This window comes from Castor canadensis, chromosome 12 (assembly GCF_047511655.1).
Source record: "Castor canadensis chromosome 12, mCasCan1.hap1v2, whole genome shotgun sequence".
NCBI lineage: Eukaryota > Metazoa > Chordata > Mammalia > Rodentia > Castoridae > Castor > Castor canadensis.
The window spans coordinates 79,457,062-79,476,366 of record NC_133397.1 but is presented as its reverse complement, the minus strand read 5'-3'; positions in this window follow the sequence as shown (position 1 = coordinate 79,476,366).

Sequence of the window (19,305 nt, the reverse complement as noted above, 5' to 3'; positions counted from 1 at the left end):
CAGCATGCTGAGCTTCAGGCCATTATATTGGCTTGTCAGGATTTTGCTCATGTTCCTTTTAATTTGCATACAGATACTGCATATGTTTATGGTGTATTGAAACAGCTTATATAGGTCCTACTAATGACGAACATCTTTTTCATCTCTTCCATGAGTTAAGGGCTTTATTACAACAATGCCAACATCCCTATTTTGTGGGCCATCTCTGGTCCCACTCTGGCCTTCCTGGGCCATTGGCAGAGGGCAATTGCCAGGCAGATGCCTTAGTTTCTCTATTAATTTTACAGGTGGATAACTCATCAAAAGTAAACCAGGCCATACAAAGTCATTCTCAGTTCCACCAAAACACCAGAGCTCTTCAAAAATATTTTCATATCACCCAAGAACAAGCTTGTCAAATTGTTAAATCATGTTCAAAATGTGCTCCTCATTTGCCTGTGCCCAGTGAGGGAGTTAACCCTCGTGGTCTTCATCCTCTATCATTATGGCAGATGGATGTTACTCACATTCCATCTTTTGGATGACAGCGTTATGTCCATGTTGTCATTGATACTTACTCTGGTTTTGTTATTGCCTCTCCAAGATCAGGAGAAGCAACATGCCATGTCATAGATCACTGTTTAGTTGCCTTTGTAGTGATGAGCAAGCCGCTCTATATTAAAACTGACAATGGCCTAGGCTATACATCTACTGCCTTCAAGGCTTTTTGTTCCTCCTACAAAATTCTTCATACCACAGGCGTACCCTACAATCCCCAAGGCCAAGCTGTAGTAGAACAAGATCAACAAACTTTAAATGTTCAATTACAAAGACAAGAAGGGGGGGATAGCTCCCAGCCACTCAAATTAACAAAGCTCTTGTTAGTTTAAAATTTTTAAATTGCTCTAAATCTGGCTTTCCTTCAGCTGAAAAGCATTGGGAACATCGTAATAAACAATATTTGCCACAGGTATTGTGGAAAGATGTAATGACTGGGGCCTGGCAAGGCCCTAGACTGGTCTTGTTATGGGGCCAAGGCCATGCTTGTGTTTTTCCTGAAAGTACAGAAAGCCCAATTTGCATACGCTCATGGTTTGTGAAGACGCATGGAACCCATCAGCCATCAGATGCAGAAGCTCCACCTGATGGAGGAGGAGAGGAGGCCAAGCCCACCAAGAGCCAAACCAATGGAGATCTTGTCACTGAAAGCGATAAGGAACCACCCTTACCAGTCCTACAAGAGATAACTTCATGACCTTGACAAACACAGTTAAACAACCCATGGATCTATTTCCCCAACTTGGGGTCAAACAAAATAATTGATGCATATGGACAAGAATGCCATTAAGCAGTGGGGACAGGAGGAAACTCCTGCTGTTCTGCTAGCTATGATTAGCATCATTAGTCAACAGGTGAATGCTGCAGAGGCCCAAAACTTAGTACATTGGGCTTTTGTGCCTCACCCACCTCTGCTTCATGCAGTTACCTGGAAAAGTCCACCTATATCAGTTTTTACTAATGATTCTAAGCTAGTAGAAGGTCACTCCAGTGAACACTTGGTTCCTACTTTCACTAATTATAATTTTACAGGACAAGCTGTTGGTTTACCCATATGTCTGAGGAATTTGCCTTATTGTCTCCCTCTCACACCCATTTGGAAAAGTGTTCTGTTATGGAATGGTACTCAGTTTCTTGATAAAAAGAACTAGAATTTTTTGGTTTTAATGTCACTAAGCCATATAATGTTATACATTGGCCTCACATTCCCCACTGTCATGACAAACGCAATCTCTGGCACCCCCATAAGGGAGTAACACTGATGAGAAGTAATTTGAAAGTCATATCTCATAATGTGTATCTTGAGCATCCAAAGAGACCTGCAATTAATCTCAAATGAAGTGTTTCAGTGTTTTCTCATTGGTTTATAAATATAGACTTTTTTTTTTGTTGCTGGTGATGGTGGTTCTGGGGTTTGAACTCAGGGCCTCATGCTGGCAAGGCAGGCAATGTACCACCTGAGTTACGCCACCAGTATAAATACAAATAATAGTTCCCATGACTAGAATGAGAAGACACATGGTAAAATACGGAAGACTCTTTCTGATTGTCAAACTTCTGAATCCTGAGTTTGCAGAGGACACACCAGGATAATTCACTGGAATGTGTCCAGAAAAGGGTAACCCAGGTGGCAGAGAACATGAAACCTGTCATCTGGGAACTTATGTATAGACTGATAATAAGACTTAAAGGAGTTGTGACAGTGTTTTAAATTTTCAAGGCCAGTCAAGTATTAAAATTCAACAAAGGTTTCAGAAAGTGCCTACATATCTGGACATAAGGCTAGTTGTCTGAGGTACAGTTGTTTATTTTGACTTAAATACTATCCTGCCTTTGTCTAGTTGTGTCATTGGCATTAAATACCTACTATTGTACCAGAGCTTAAATTTACCTAAAAAAATTGGTTATTATAAGTTTAGGAGGTGAGAGTTAGGTTCCATAGGACATAATGTGATTGAGAGTTTATTTTTACTTCTTTCTGTCTGTGTGTTTACAAACAAAGCAAAACAAAACCATTCTTTGTTATCAAGACACCAACTAAGGTATGTCTCTCACTCCCTTTGACTTTGTGCTTCCTTTTTCTTTTTTTGTCTTTTCCTTTTTGGTGTTGGGGATTGAACACATCCTGCATGTAGGCAAGCAATCTACATCCAAGCCCTACTTTTCATATACATTTGAGATTACTTATCATTTCCTCATGTCCTTATTTCATTTGGCAAATTAAAGACTATGTTAGGGAGGAAGCAGGTTTTGCTGGAAAGAAGAGTGGGACAAGTATATACCAAAGACAAAGTAGAATAGAATTAGACATTAATATAAGTGAGTGCCCCTATGTGAAATGCTTAGAAGTGTTTCAGATCTCAGATATTTTACTATTTGCACATATCTAGTGAGATATCTTTGGGATGGGACCCAAGTTTAAACATGAAGTGAATTATTTTTCATATATTCAACAATAGTTTTAGTGTGCCTGCATATTGACTGTGACCTGTGACACGAGGTCAGGTATGGCATTTTCTGTTTATCAACTTGTCTATGTTGGAAGGTTTTTCAATTTTGAAGCATTTCAAAATTCTGATATTCACATTAGGGTGACTCAACTTCATATTTTGTTGGTACTAGGATAAGGTGGTCAATGAATTGTAGTCTCGCACATATGAATAAAATAATTAATTAATTAATTAATTAATTAATTATTGTCTCTTTGAGTCAGAAAACTGCCTGTAATTCTTTCAACTCTGCATAGTATAGTAACTGTTGATAGGCTTATTGTTCCTCCTGAGGTAATTTTGCACTTCAAAGTGAAATGATGACAGAACTAACTCAAGAGGAAATGGCAAATAAGAAATTCTCTCAGAAGAACACAGGCCAGGAGACACACACAGGAGCTCTGGGTACCATGCACCAGGCTGCGCCCAGCACAGCAGAGATGCTCACTTGTATACCCCTGAGGCTAAGAGGACTCGGCTAGAGAGGCAGGGACACGTGTCCTGCCATAGGCCTGTGGTGCTCCACACTGGCGGGCTCCGTGGCAGCTTTGCGGCCTTGTCCACCGACAGCCTTCGTGCTATGTCCCTGGGAGCTGTGTGCATATCTGCGGAGGTGAGCTGGGTGTAGGCGGCGGGCGAGGGGTGCGTGTGTCCTCCAGGCCGACTCTCAGAGCACGGTCGCAGGACACCAGGGGTTTGGGCGCACCTGCGGGCCACAAAGGAGGGAGTTAGTCGCTCCGGGATTCCCTGTCTGAGGCACCCAAGTCATTCCCGCCCGCTGTCGTTCCCGTGCAGGTGGCCCAGAGCAGAGTTGCGGCGGTGGGAAACACCACAGCAAGCGCTTGTCCTGGGAGCGCCATGGCGACAAGGCTGCCCGCGCCGAGATCGACAGCAACAGTGCCTGGAGTAGGAGCACAATATCACGATGGGGAGCAACAATGACCCCAGCGTCTACAGCCTGCCTGGGTAAGGGGGTTTTGGGGACCAAGGTGTCGGGTGGCAAGTTCTTCCTGATGCCATCTCGAAATACGATTTAGTGGCAGAGTTCTTGTTTTCCCGGGCTCTGACTCCTCGGGCGCCAGGGTTGAGGACAGGTGCGGTGTGGTGGACATGTCCCCGCCGTCTGCCTTACCTCTCTGGGTCTCTGCTGTTACAGACTGCGTTCTGAAAACCATTTCCGCGGCCCTCAGGCGACATGGGAGGCCAGGAGCCAGGGGCAGGCGCTGTGGGCACATCACGGAGGGGAAGCTGCAGTGGCTAGAGAGGTGGGCCACAGGGGCAAGTGTCTCAGCAGCTAGAGAGGAAGGCTTCTGGGCGCGCATCTAGGAGGCGGCTAGAGATGGCGACCTCTATGGTGCAAGGGGGGCTGCTCCCCCCGCGCCGGCCTCGTGGTTTTGGCCAAACAGTGGAGGTGCGCTGGAGTCCACTAAGTGAACTTCCAGAGCAGGGGCGGCGGGATGCCTAGCACCCCTGCGGGCAACGAGGGAGGGAATTCTGAAAGGTGGAAGGGGACACCAGGTGGGACTGCATGTTGACGGATGTCCCTGTCTTAAGCAGCCAGGTAGTCATTCCTGTGCAGGTGACCCCAAAGCCAAATTGTGGCCGTGGAAAACCCCACCAGCCAGCTTGTGTCCCAGAAGCGCCAAGGCGTCAGGGCTGCCAGTGCCTAGAACGACAGACTCCATGCCCTGGGGAGGGAGCACAAGATCACGGTGGGGAGCAGAGATGAGCCCAGTGTGTTCAGTCTGCCAGACACCCAGGTAAGTTTCCTGCTCCGGAGAATGGGTACATGAGCCCACAAGCCTGCGGCAGGGTTCCCACCTTGAACTGCCCTTAAAGGGATTTCAGAGACCGAGGTGCCCAGTGGCAAGTCCTCTCTTGGTGCCGCCTCAAAAATAGGATTGAGGGACGGAATTCTTGTTTTCCTGGGCTCTGACGGGCTTGGCTTACATGATAATTTTGTTTGTTTGTTTTTTTGGTGCTACTGGGGTTTGAATTCAGGGCCTTGTACTTGCTGGACAGCTGCTCTACCGCTTGAGCCACACTCCTGCCCGTTTTTGCTTTAGTTGTGTTTTTGGATGATGATCCTCTTATTCATGCCTTCTGCATACCTAGGAGGACAGGCCTGCACCACCATGCCAAGCTTATTAGTAGGGGTCTTAACACCCTCCACTTCACTCACCACCCCACCTGCTGCCTCCAGTCTTGATCTTGAAGATCTGCACTCTTCAGTAGCTGGGATTGCAGGCATGAGTCAACATACCTAGACTGTTTAGTAGTATTTTGACTTAGTAATGTACAATTTTATTTACTTGTTTGCCAGTCACTTATGTTATTCTGAAGTACAGATTTATATACTTTTTTCTCTAAAGCAGTAGATAGTAAATATTTTAGGCTGTAATTCATCCAGTCTCTGTCTGTCTAAAGTATTCTGTTCTGGCACTGTAGTGGGAAAGCAGCAGAAAAAACAGTAAACAAATGAGTGCAGTTGCTTTCCAATGAACACTATGAAAGCATCTGGCTCACTTACTGTAGAGAAGAAGCTAAGGAGTTCAGTCTTTTCGCAATCCTGTGAACCTCATTTGTTTATGAGCTGCTTTTGTTAAGGAAGCTGTGTTGCTTCTTGACACTCCAAAATTTGCATCCCTGTTCCTGGAATACCTTGTATAAACCTGGGATAGGTAGGCAAGTAATATTTCCTAAGCATTTCTCCAGTTTTACTAAATCAATGATGTGTTTTTTAGTATTTATTTATTTATTTATGGTGCTGGGAATCAAACCCAGGGTCTCACATTTACCAGACAAGTGTGCTACCAATAAATTGTATCGCCAGCTCTTAGATTTGGTTTTTGTTGTTGTTGTTTGGATTTTTTTTTTTTTGTGGACTGGACTGGGGTTTAAACTCAGGGCTTCATGCTTGCAAAGCATGTGCTCTACTGTTTGAACCACGTTTCTTGCTCCAGTCCTTGAAATTTTAATTTTTAATGTTCCTTTGTGCAAATTATTAACTAAAATTGTGTTTGTGAATTACTTACAAATTCTGGTATCTGTAAATTTCAATCCAACTCATAACTGAAACCTGTTTAGATATGCCTGTGAAAAATGTATATTTGACTTTAATTTTTTTATTTTTACCCTTTTCTGAGGTGTACTTGGAAACATGTAGTAATTGTATGCCTGTGGGTTAACCTGGCAGCAGGGAGTAGAGTAATCCAAAGGTGCTGGACTAGCAGTGATGTGCGCAGACTCAAGTCAGGCTGTGATTTAGACAGCACTTGAGAATGAGCCATTTGGGCCATTTTCAGTGCTGTATTAATTCTATTCCTACAATTTGTTCAAATTCTAATTTATTTACTAATTTTAAAGCTCATATTCTAGGGCAAAGTCAAGCACCTCTTTTTACCCTTGGGAGCAAAGTAACCTTTTAAAAATTCTTGGGTCCCAATTATTCTAGGATGATCTACTGCTTCTTACAGCTCCCTGGGGACAAAGAGTTTGCATCCTGGCACCAGGATTTGAACAACTGTAAAAGTCCACACAGCAGGCTTGGTCCATGGTTATCCTCTGTTCTGAAAGAAGAAAAGAGGTCTTCATCTCTGGGTCCTCCAACAATTGAAATGCAAAGATTCCAATGATCAAGAGGTGCAGACAACAACAAAAGAAATGGTCTCTAAACTGAAGAGACCACCCACAGACTGGGAGAAAACATTGGCCAGCTATACCTTAGACAAAGGACTGATAACCAGAATATACAGGGAGCTCAAAAAACTAAACTCTCCCAAAATCAATGAACCAATAAAGAAATGGGCAACTGAACTAAACAGAACTTTTTAAAAGAAGAAATCCAAATGGTCAAAAAACAAATGAAAAAATGCTCACCATCTCAGGCCATAAAGGAAATGCAAATCAAAACCACACTAAGATTCCACCTCACCCCTGTTAGAATAGCTATCATCCAAATCACCAACAACAATAGGTGTTGGTGAGGATTTTGGGAAAAAGGAACCCTTGTACACTGCTGGTGGGAATGCAAACTAGTACAACCACACTGGAAAACAATATGGAAGCTTCTTTAAAAACTAATCATAGATGTGTCATATGATCCAGCAATCCCACTCCAGGGATATACCCAAAGGAATGTGACTCAGGTTACTCCAGAGGCACCTGCAAACCCATGTTTAGTGCAGCACTATTCACAATAGCCAAGTTATGGAAACAGCCAAGATGCCCCACTACTGATGAATGGATCAAGAAAATGTGGAACTGATGCACAAAGGAATTTTACTCAGCCATGAAGAAGAATGAAATCTTATCATTTGCACGTAAATGGATGGAACTGGAGAACATCATCCTGAGTGAGGTTGGCCAGGTTCAGAAGACCAAAAATTGTATGTTCTCCCTCATATGCAGACTTTAGATTTAGAGCAAAGGCAGTAATGTTGTTTGACTTGGGTCACATGCTAAGGGGAGAGCACATATGCAAGGAATGGAGATAGGTAGGAAAGCCAAAACTTGTAAGTGATGTCCTCACTGCAGCGGAGATAATACAGTAACCTTAAAGCAACAGAGGTCACTATAAGAAGGTGTCTGGGAACTAGTGAAGAGGTCAAGTACAGATGAATCAATTCAGGTTGTTATATACTTGTGCATGGAAGCAATGGTAAGAACCTCTCTGTATAGCTATCCTTATCTCAACTAGAAACATGCTTTGTCTTTCTTATTATTGCTTTTGTCTTCTCTTCAACAAAATTTGAGAAAAGGCAGAACATGTTCTGCCTAGAAGCGAGAGGGGTGGCAGGGAGAGGGAGGGGGTGGGGAGCAGGGTAGAGAATTGACCCAAACAATGTATGTACATATGAATATATGAATAAAGAAAAACAAATAAATAAATAAAAATGATTAACAAAAGAAAGAGGTTGAATCTACAGGGTCCAGGAATAGAGACCTATTTTCCTGTGTTAGAAGACAAACAGCCTTGTGGGTACCTTCTTTAAAATGGTTTACACAGTCTTTTCTGTGCTTGGATGAAGTTGTCTAGGATTGACTTCTGCACTAAAGCAAAAATATATTGTGAAGTTGCAGGCAGTAAACTTTATTGCTTCCAATATGGAAAGAGTACCTTGCAGTACTTCGTTTTTGTGGTGCTGGGAGTTGAAATTAGGGTCTTGTACTTGCTTGCAAACACTCTACCACTTCAATTATGCCTCCAGCTCCCTTGCAGTACTTCTGTGTGCTGGACATACCTGTTACCTTATTTGTACTTGCAAGGGATCTCTTCTGTTACAGCAAAACAATTGCACTAAAGGGAACCATTGTGGGGGAATCCATGATTCATTATGTTTTTCCAAGATATTGGTTAAGAATTAAACCAAATAACGGTCCAAGGTTACATAGAAAAGGAGAATGGATTTATAGGTTATTTTTGCATGAGGGATAGAGTGGCTTAGTAATATGGGAAGTCATTGGTATGATTCTATGATTGCCACTTGTTTTTTACATTCTGTTTTTTAAAAGGAATTTGCTTGTTCAACCTGTTTTCTTCTGTAGCCATAATGACTTTGTTGCCATACTGGATCTCCCTGAGAAAAAGCAACAATACAAGTTCTTTGTGGATGAACAGTGGACTCATGATCCATCAGAGTAAGACTTTGATACCCAAAAAGAGCCATTAGCTTAAAAGTCTCATTTTATCTGCTATTACTGTGAGGACTGATGGGCATCAGCTCTTCTGTGCTAAGGAATTTCTCTTTCAATAAAAGATGGAGGTGCTAAGTATAATCGCTTTTAACTTTTAGTAAAAGCAGAGGGGAGGTTGGATAGAAGAGGTGGATTTGAAAAGGGAATTCAGTAATGTTTCTGGCCCCTGTTTCAGCCTTTGATTACCAGCCAGCTCATAGAGGTTTGGGGAACAGGGAGAGTGAAACCTCTGCTTATTTTTCCATACTGTTACTTTTCTTGGGGGTATAACAGGTCATCTACTTTTCACGCTCTCTTTCTCTGCACTTTCTTCTGAAACTGCTTCTAATTTCAACTGACTGGAATAGTAATGATAACATAATAAATAAGGACTCCATATTCCTATGTAAGAATGTGTTCAGTCAGATAAATATATGCATATAATATACTCACTACAGGTTCATAATGAAACATGTTTCTTGAACATACACATGTGTATGTGGCAGGTGTTATCTTACATAATGTGAATATAGGATATATTTTGCAAATTTTATAAATTTCCCAGGATTAGTCCACCTAGTACTTTTCTGTCATAAGGTTTTTTTTCAACATTGATTGGCTTGATTTTTATAATCTTTTAGTTCCCCAAAGCACAGACTATATCCAGTGTAATTTCATTATCATCCTCTTATATTCTTGGGAGATATTGGACTTTACTAATCCTGTTTTTCTGGAGTATTTTAATAGATTAAAAGTACTCTTGTATCCATGCAATTTTATCATTAATGGCTATATAAGAAATATCAACAAAAATTCTAATATCAGAGTATATATAGGATTCATCGCCCTCCTTAACATTCTTGTCCCAGCCTACTTTACTTTCTCTTTCCTGCTTTCTTTACAGCCTACTTTCTTTACCTCTGCAGTATATTGATATCTTAGATATAGTGTATATATATATATATAATTATATAAAATACATATTGGGATATATCCCAATAAAGTCCTAGATAACAATGGCTGTGGTTTCAATTTCAGAGGTGAATTCTGATGCTTCCTTTGAAGTGGAGAACCATGCCAAAGTGAATGGTGATTCTATCCAAGAATCAGTTGATAATACACATGTGATTCAACATGACCTCATTGATGCTGCACATGTCCTGAAACAGAAGATTATCAAAACAAAGCTACTGCTCAGAGATCCAAGATGACAGTTAGGGTAAGAAATCAGAAATCCTGAGCTCTGTGACACCAGAAACCACCTCAAGACATGGGAGCTTCACTTGGAAGATAGAGTATCAACCATAATCGAACTGCCACATCCTGGATCCCTAACCTGTGGAAAGCCTCTCTATGCCCTGCTGCACTGAACCCTGTCCTAGGAAGTGTCTGCTTTAAGAAGAGCAACATGCTATTTCTCCCCACCAGCCCGTTTAAAACTGCTTGTGTAAACCTGTAAACCCAGTAGGTGAGCAACACACACTACACACAACTTCCCTCCAACCCCCGGGAACACAATCTAGTGCAGCCCCTGAGCAGATTGAAACCCCTCTGAATAAAGCTGAAAAACAGAAACAGTGAAGGGTAATCTAACCCCAACAGTGAGAGTGGGGTGGAACACTGAACCTGCCTTGGAGAACAGGGTGGAGCAAGTATCAGAACTCTCAGTGAATGAAGGTAAGAAAAGCAACAAAGGCTGAGATCAGGGGTGGGGTGACAAGCCAACCTCCCAAAGCGGAGCATAGTGGATCACTGAGCTAGTCTCATGGGACTGAGGCTTGTACTCAAAACTGAATTGCCCCACCTTGCTGGTGGAGGAGCTGACCAATCAGAGTTGCAGCTGTAAGGGCAATGTAGCTGCTGTCAGGCAAAAACAACAGACCTGACCACCACCTTGCACTAATGGGCAGTGACATACCTCAGATTCCAATTGGAACCTGCTTGTGGACAGGAACCAAATACTACTCTGGTGAGATGACTTTAGAGCCCCCATTTGCAATGGATAACCTATAAGAGCAAGGAAAGTGGGGAAAAAACCCTCCAGCTGTCTCCAACCCAAGCTGTCTGACAAGACACGCAGCACCCTTCCCCACAAAGCCCATAATAACAAGTGCCAATACCTGGAATGTATACCAATGGGATGAGTCCAGAACTTTAACAAGCAGACTGAACTTTTTGTTGTTCCTGTACCTGTTTTTTTCTGTATTATTAATTTTCCATCACTATTTTCTTATCCATATTCTTACCCCCTTCACCTTTCCCTCCTTTTCTTGTGCTACAATCCATTGTTCTCCCTCCCATCTACTCTTCCTTTCTCTTCTCATCCACTCTCTCCCCCAAAATTGCCTCCTCTCCTATCCTTCCCCAACCTGTCATCACACTACCCCTCCATCCTGCACAGTCATCACCCACTGACTAGCCTACTGTACCATCTGTACACACTCCAGCCCCTTGCAATCCCTGATAAAAGCACCCTCCAGTACAACAGCAGAAATATACCCAAACACACACAATGGGCACAAAACCCAGCAGCACCCTTATATCTTCCCCCACCCACCCACTTCTTTCTGCCCTCCCATTTAGTGCAAATTCTTGTCCAGCTCCTTCCTCTCATTCATGACCCTGCATGAGCTGCACTTGTGTCTCACCTGCTTTGGAAAAGGCTATGAGCTCCTTCAGATCTGATTTTAATACTGCTGCCTCTCTTGTTCTGAGAACCCAGCAACACCCAGCCTTCTCCATTTTCATCCCCTCATCCAGTCCAGAGCTAGCCTCCTCTCACCTAGACATCTGCAACCTCCAACTGGTTCCACTCTGCTTTCCACCATTCCTTCTCAGGTTCCATCACCTTGCACACACTTATAGGATTGCCTTCCTGATGGTTGAAAGATCAAGTCGGGCTCAACAGCTTACCCCTCAGCCAGTCTTCAAATGTCCTACAACTACAATGAACTTTTTTTCACCTGTTTGGCTAAGGCCTTTTTCTAAGCTGACCTTGACACCTTCAATATGATACTGACATTCCAAAAGCTCTGCCTTCCCTGACTGTTTCTCTGTTTGTATCTAAACCACTCCTGTCCTATGGATCCAGCAATAATGCTGGGGACAAGGAGGAGGGGCAGTCCCTGGATTACTCCAGGCAGAAGCAGTCCTAATCTGCTTTGAGCACCCGTGAAACTGTCTGCTTTAAATCTCTCACCACCTTCCTCATCATCACTGATTGGCTCCTCTTAGGTCATGCATTGTGCTGTGAGAGAGGTCCTTGCCTAGTTTAGTTCTGTTTTCCACAGTGCCTTATGTATAGGAAGACTCAATATTGTTACTAAGATTAAAACATAAAAACATTTGTGTTTCTGTCAGTATCCTAAAATTTCAGTGAATTGTCCTAAGAATAATATACCTAGTATCTTTTTGAAAAGTTCTCAAGTCCTGGTGTGGTGGTTTTCAGGTCTGTAATACCAGCTACTCAGGAGGTGGAAGTAAGAGGATCAAGGTCTGAAGTCTGCCTGGGAAAAAGTTGAAAAAGAAACTAAAACAAAAAAGGCTCGAGGCAGGGCACAATTAATAGAGCTTCTGCCTCCCAAGTGGGAGTTCAATGCCCAGTATCACCAAAAAGGAAAAGAGAAGTCTTCAAGAACCGTTACTCTTTCTGACCTTTAATCAAGGCAATGGGAAGGCCACACCCACAGCAGCAGTTGCACCTACTTGAAGTCAGGCTGTCTTCAGGGAAGCAGCAGACTCTTACTTGAGCATCTAGATTCAGCATAGAACATGCAGAGCTTCACTGGTGATGGAGAAAGCTTTTCCCATACTGTGAGTCCACTTGGGCCTTAAGGAAGACTGCCTGGTACTTAAAAAGCTAAACATTGATCTACCATTTGATCCAGCAATACCACTCTTGGGGATATACCCAAGAGACTGTGACACAGGTTACTCCAGAGGCACCTGCACACCCATGTTTATTGCGGCACTATTCACAATAGCCAAGTTATGGAAACAGCCAAGATGCCCCACCACCGACGAATGGATTAACAAAACAAAAAGGAGTGGGGAGAGTGTGCACTCTTGTCTCATTCCTTCCTGATTTCAGGGGAAATGGTTTCAGTTTTTCTCCATTAAGTATGTTGTTGACTGTATGTTTGTCATATATAGCCTTTACAATGTTGAGGTACATTTCTTCTATCCCTATGTGTCTTAGCACTTTTCTCATGAAGTGCTGTTGGATCTTATCAACATCTTTTTCTGCATCTATTGAGATGCTCAAGTGGTTTTTGTCTTTGCTTCAATTAATGTACTGTATTACATTTATAAATTTGCATATGTTGAACCACCCCAGCATCCCTAGGACAAAGCTGACTTGGTCATGGTGAATGATCTTTCTAATATGTTGTTGGATTCAGTTTGCCATTATTTCATTGAGGATTTTTGCATCGATGTTCATTAAGGAGATTGGTCTATAGTTCTTCATTTTGGAGGTGTCTTTTTATGGTTTTGGGATGAGTGTAATACTGCCTTCATAAAATGAGTTAGGCAGTGTTGCTTCTCTTTCTGTTTCATGGAAAGCTTTAAGGAGATTTGGTATTAGTTCTTCTTTAAAGGTCTGATAGAATTCAGCTGAAAATCCATCAGGTCCTGGACTTTTATTTTTTGGGAGACTATTGCTGCTTCAATTTCATTTTGTGTTGATCTATTCAGGTGATTAATATCCCCTTGGTTCAGTTTTGGATGGTTCAATTTTGGATGGTCATAAGTATCTAGAAATTTGTCCATTTCTTCAAGATTTTCAAATTTATTGGAATATAGGTTCTCAAAATAGTCTCTGATGATTCTGTGGATTTCCGTGGTGTTTATTGTTATCTCTCCTTTTTCATTTCTAATTTTACTGATTTGCATTTTTTTCTGTCTTAGTCAGGTTTGCCAGGGGTGTGTCAATCTTATTCATTTTTTCAAAGAACTAGCTTTTTGTTTCATTGATTCCTTTTTTTTCCTTTGGTTTCTATTTCATTAATTTGGGCCATTATTTTTATTATTTCTCTCCTTTAGCTTGCTTTGGGTTTTGCTTACTCTTGTTTTTTTAGGAGTTTGACATGTAGCATTAGGTCATTGACTTGAGATCTTTTTGTCCTTTTAGTATGTGCACTCATGGCTATAAACTTTCCTCTTAGGACTGCCTTTGCTGTGTCCCATAGGTTCTGGTAGGTCGTGTTTTCATTTTCATTAACTTCCAGGAAAGTTTTAATTTCTTCTTTTATTTCATCAAGGACCCACTGATCATTGAGCAATGTGTTCTTCAGCTTCAGTTGTTTTCATGTTTTCTACAGTTGCTTTTGTTGTTGAGTTCCAGTTTTAATTCATTGTGATCAGATAGAATGTATGGGATCATTTCTATTTTCTTATGTTTGCTGAGGCTTGCTTTGTGCCCTAGGATATGGTCAATTTTGGAGAAAGTTCCATGGGCTGCTGAGAAGAATGTATACTGTGCAGTGGTTGAATGAAATATTCTGTAGACATTAGCTAGGTCCATTTGATCTTGGTATGATTTAGTTCTATAATTTTTTTATTGATTTTTTTGTTTGGATGACCTACCTATTGGTGATAGGGGGGTATTAAAGTCTCCCACTACTACTGTGTTGGAGTCTATATATGTTTTTAGGTCCTTCAGTGCATGTTTGATAACGTTGGGTAAATTGACCTTGGGTGCACATAGGTTGATAATTGTTATTTCTTTTTGGTGTATTTCCCCTTTTATTAGTATGGAATGTCCTTCTTTATCTTGTTTGATCAATGTAAATTTGAAGTCTTTGTCTGAGACAAGTATTGCAACTCCTGCCTGTTTGGGGAGGGCCATTGGCTTGGTATAGCTTCTTCCAGCCTTTCACCCTAAGCCAGTGCTTGTTTCTGTCAATGAGTTTGGGTCTCCTGTAAACAACAGATTGTTGGATCTTCCTTTATAACCCAGTTTGCCTAATGGTGCCTTTTGATGGGAAAGCTGAGTCCTTTGACATTCAGTGTTAATATTATTGATAAGTATGTGGTAATTCTTGGCATTTAGTTGTTTTTCTTCTTCAAAGATTTGATTGTGTGCACTGAATCAATGTTACTCTCTGATTCCTTATTTTTTCTTCTCCTGTGGCTTGATACTGCCCATGCTCTCAGTGGTTTTGTTTGCTTTCATGTCTGTGTGCAGAATTCCTTGGAGAATCTTTTGTAGTGTTGGCTTGGTGGTCATATATTGTTTTAGTTTCTGCTTATCATGGATGATTTTTATTGCTCCATTTATTTTGAATTATAGTTTTGGTACATAGTGCCCCAGCCTGCATGGGTATGCTGCATGAGCCTGACTAAGAGCAACAGGGAATGAGAAATAAAACATACACAAACATACAGACATACAACATAAAACAGAATGCTGGTATCAGAAGTACTGCATGTTTCTGATGGGAAATGTGAGTGCCTACCTAAGCCAGAGCATGTGTTGTGTTAGGTCAGTAGAAGGAAAAGTCTCAGGTAAAAATCAAGCTTTAACAATTGTTGATGCAAGGTAAAAGGAATAAGGTTTGGTGGGCTAATTTTCCTAAGGCTAATGGAGCTTAATTATGACATATCAGCTCTGGAATCAAGGCATGCAGGACATCTTATCTAAGGTATTGATTAATTTGGCATCAGGGAGTTTCCTAACGGTTCTGGTACTTTATCTAGTTTTGCATCTGGGGGCTGGTATGCAGTCACAGCAGGTTGTGTTCTTCAAGGAGGTGTGAGAACAAAGGTGAAGACACCAGGTACTAGGGAAATTATGGTAGAAGAGTCTGTGCAAACTCCTACATGGAGAGGCTGTGCAAACTCCATTATTCCCAGTCCAGGGTCATGCCTGGTCCCCAACATCTCCCCCTACTCTCTTTCTTAAAATCTCCCTATGCATTTCTAGGTTTAATCCAAGGAGTCACCTTTTGATCTTTCGAGTTCTGACTGAATGTGAGCAAAAACAACAAATCATTAACAGTACAATACCAATGAAATACCACAAGGAATATTTTAGAGTATTAAAAAGGTTAAATCCTTGCAATTCATCTAATATAGTTTTTGCTATACCTGCAGGAGCAGTCACCTGATCATGTGCCAGCTGCATGGCTAAAATTTGCCGTCTTAAGGATTGTAAGTTAAGGGAATCATTGTTATTTTCCCAAGCTCCCATGACATGGGCTTTAGTGAGTTTCCATGGGAAGTCTGTGGCATTGTAGGGTGCTGCAGTAACAAAAATATGTTGGAAGCCTGCATGGCACAGTAAATCTTGACAGAATTTCAGCATTTGAACTTTATCTCCCATACCCAGCAAAACAGCTTCTAGAGAATTTAAGCGTATATCAATTTTTTTATCATAGTAAATTGCTGTTGAAAGGCATAACTGACATTTTTTGTTAAGGTATTAACATAATGAGCATTTTGAATGCTTTGGGAGAGAGCTACTGCAGCAGTAGCCATGGTGGCAATAGCAGTGATGGCTGCCACAATGCCTGCTATCAAGAACCCTACAAATCTTTTTTCTCTTACTAATAAAGATTTTATTTCTTTGACAACATGTAGTCCTCTGTCATGATACCATGGTCCCATGAAATTTGTAGGTACCAAGATATAGAGATTTTGTTTTACTATAAGTAGGCTGCCATTTATGTAATTGTCCACACATGAAGTTAAATGACAATTAGAACCAGAGATATCAAAAATAGTTCTACTTTTAGAGATGTTAATTGATCAAGCCAATAAAGCAAAAGAATGTTGAAGAGAAGCTTGCAAGCCTTTAATAACAGAGGTGCCTGAATGGCTAGTTAGATTGATATTAGCAGTAGCAACTCTGAGCTTCCAAATATCTGATTGAATGTTTCCTCTGTCTGGTCCCATCAGTGGGGTGGTTCAATATCCCATAATATTAGTTTCAGAAGTGCCACTATAAGACCCATACACAAGCTTGAATACAGCCTGTAATGTTAATAGCCATTTGAGAAGCAACTATACACTGTTCCCATGAGGCTCCCTTATGGGTGTGCCAGGGATTGCATTTGTCATGACAATGGGGAATGTGAGGCCAATGTATAACATTATATGGCTTAGTGGCATTAAAGCCAAAAAATTCTAGTTCTTTTTATCAAGAAACTGAGTACCATTCCATAACAGAGCACTTTTCCAAATGGGTGTGAGAGGGAGACAATAAGGCAAATTCCTCAGACATATGGGTAAACCAACAGCTTGTCCTGTAAAATTATAATTAGTGAAAGTAGGAACCAAGTGTTCACTGGAGTGACCTTCTACTAGCTTAGAATCATTAGTAAAAACTGATATAGGTGGACTTTTCCAGGTAACTGCATGAAGCAGAGGTGGGTGAGGCACAAAAGCCCAATGTACTAAGTTTTGGGCCTCTGCAGCATTCACCTGTTGACTAATGATGCTAATCATAGCTAGCAGAACAGCAGGAGTTTCCTCCTGTCCCCACTGCTTAATGGCATTCTTGTCCATATACATCAATTATTTTATTTGACCCCAAGTTGGGGAAATAGATCCACGGGTTGTTTCACTGTGTTTGTGAAGGTCATGAAGTTATCTCTTGTAGGACTGGTAAGGGTGGTTCCTTATCGCTTTCAGTGACAAGATCTCCATTGGTTTGGTTCTTGGTGGGCTTGGCCTCCTCTCCTCCTCCATCAGGTGGAGCTTCTGCATCTGATGGCTGATGGGTTCCATGCATCTTCACAAACCATGAGGGTACCCAAATTGGGCTTTCTGTACTTTCAGGAAAAACAAAAGCATGGCCTTGGCCCCATAACAAGACCAGTCTAGGTCCTTGCTAGGCCCCAGTTATTACATCTTTCCACAATACCTGTGGCAAATGTTGTTTATTATGAAGTTCCCAATGTTTTTCAGCTGGAGTAAAGCCAGATTCAAAGCAATTTAAAAAATTTAAAGTAACAAAAGCTTTGTTAATTTGAGTGGCTGAGAGTTATCTCCCCCTTCTTGTCTTTGTAATTGAACATTTAAAGTTTGTTGATCTCGTTCTACTATACCTTGGCCTAGGGATTGTAGGGTACGCCTGTGGTATGAAGAATTTTGTAGGAGGAACAAAAAGCCTTGAAGGCAGTAGATGTATAGCCTAGGCCATTGTCAGTTTTAATATGGAGTGGCTTGCTCATCACTACAAAGGCAGCTAAACAGTGATCTATGACATGGCATGTTGCTTCTCCTGATCTTGGAGAGGCAATAACAAAACCAGAGTAAGTATCAATGACAACATGGACATAACGCTGTCATCCAAAAGATGGAATGTGAGTAACATCCATCTGCCATAATGATAGAGGATGAAGACCACGAGGGTTAACTCCCTCACTGGGCACAGGCAAATGAGGAGCACATTTTGAACATGATTTAACAATTTGACAAGCTTGTTCTTGGGTGATATGAAAATATTTTTGAAGAGCTCTGGTGTTTTGGTGGAACTGAGAATGACTTTGTATGGCCTGGTTTACTTTTGATGAGTTATCCACCTGTAAAATTAATAGAGAAACTAAGGCATCTGCCCGGCAATTGCCCTCTGCCAATGGCCCAGGAAGGCCAGAGTGGGACCGGAGATGGCCCACAAAATAGGGATGTTGGCATTGTTGTAATAAAGCCCTTAACTCATGGAAGAGATGAAAAAGATGTTCATCATTAGTAGGACCTATATAAGCTGTTTCAATACACCATAAACATATGCAGTATCTGTATGCAAATTAAAAGGAACATGAGCAAAATCCTGACAAGCCAATATAATGGCCTGAAGCTCAGCATGCTGAGTAGTGGAAAAACCTGTTTGTACAACCTTTTGTCCTTGAGAGGAAAAGTAAGTAGCATTTCCAGAACCTGAAGCATCAGTAAAAATCACAAGAGCCTGAGGTATCCTCTTGGATATTGTGAGGAAATATAAAAGCATGTTGAGAAGCAAAATTAAGAAGTTTAGAGGAAGGCAAATGTTCTCCAAACTGTCCTGTAAAGTTTGCTAATACATTCTGCCACATGGTATCAGTGCGCCATAACCACACCTGTTGTTCCTTGATAAATGGGACAATCATAAGGCATGGTTCTAGCCCTAGCAGTTGTACAGTGTGAAAACGTCCCATGGCTATTAATTTTGCTACCATATTATGGTACAGAGTGATGACTCTAGTGGGGGGGGTGAGGTAAATGTAACCACTCTAGTACTCCCTGAGTCTGCTAAAGAACTCCTGTGGGTAGACTTGCAGTAGGTAAAATAAGAAGGTGTATTGGTTGAGAATAATCAACATGAGTTCTCTGAGAATTATGAATAGCTTGTTCAAACTTATCCAGGGCCATACAACCTTCTGGTGTGGGATATCTAGGAGATGATGGTTGAGTGTCTCTCTGTAAAATTTTAAAGAGAGGACACAGTTCACAGGTGGTAAGTTTTAAGGCAGGACGTAACCAATTTATATCACCTAATACATTTTGAAAATCATTTAAAGTTTTTAAATTCTCTTTCCAAATTTCTATTTTTGGGGGGTGGATAGTCCATCCCTCAATAAGCTGTCCCAAATATGAAAAGGGAGATTGTTTTTATACTTTA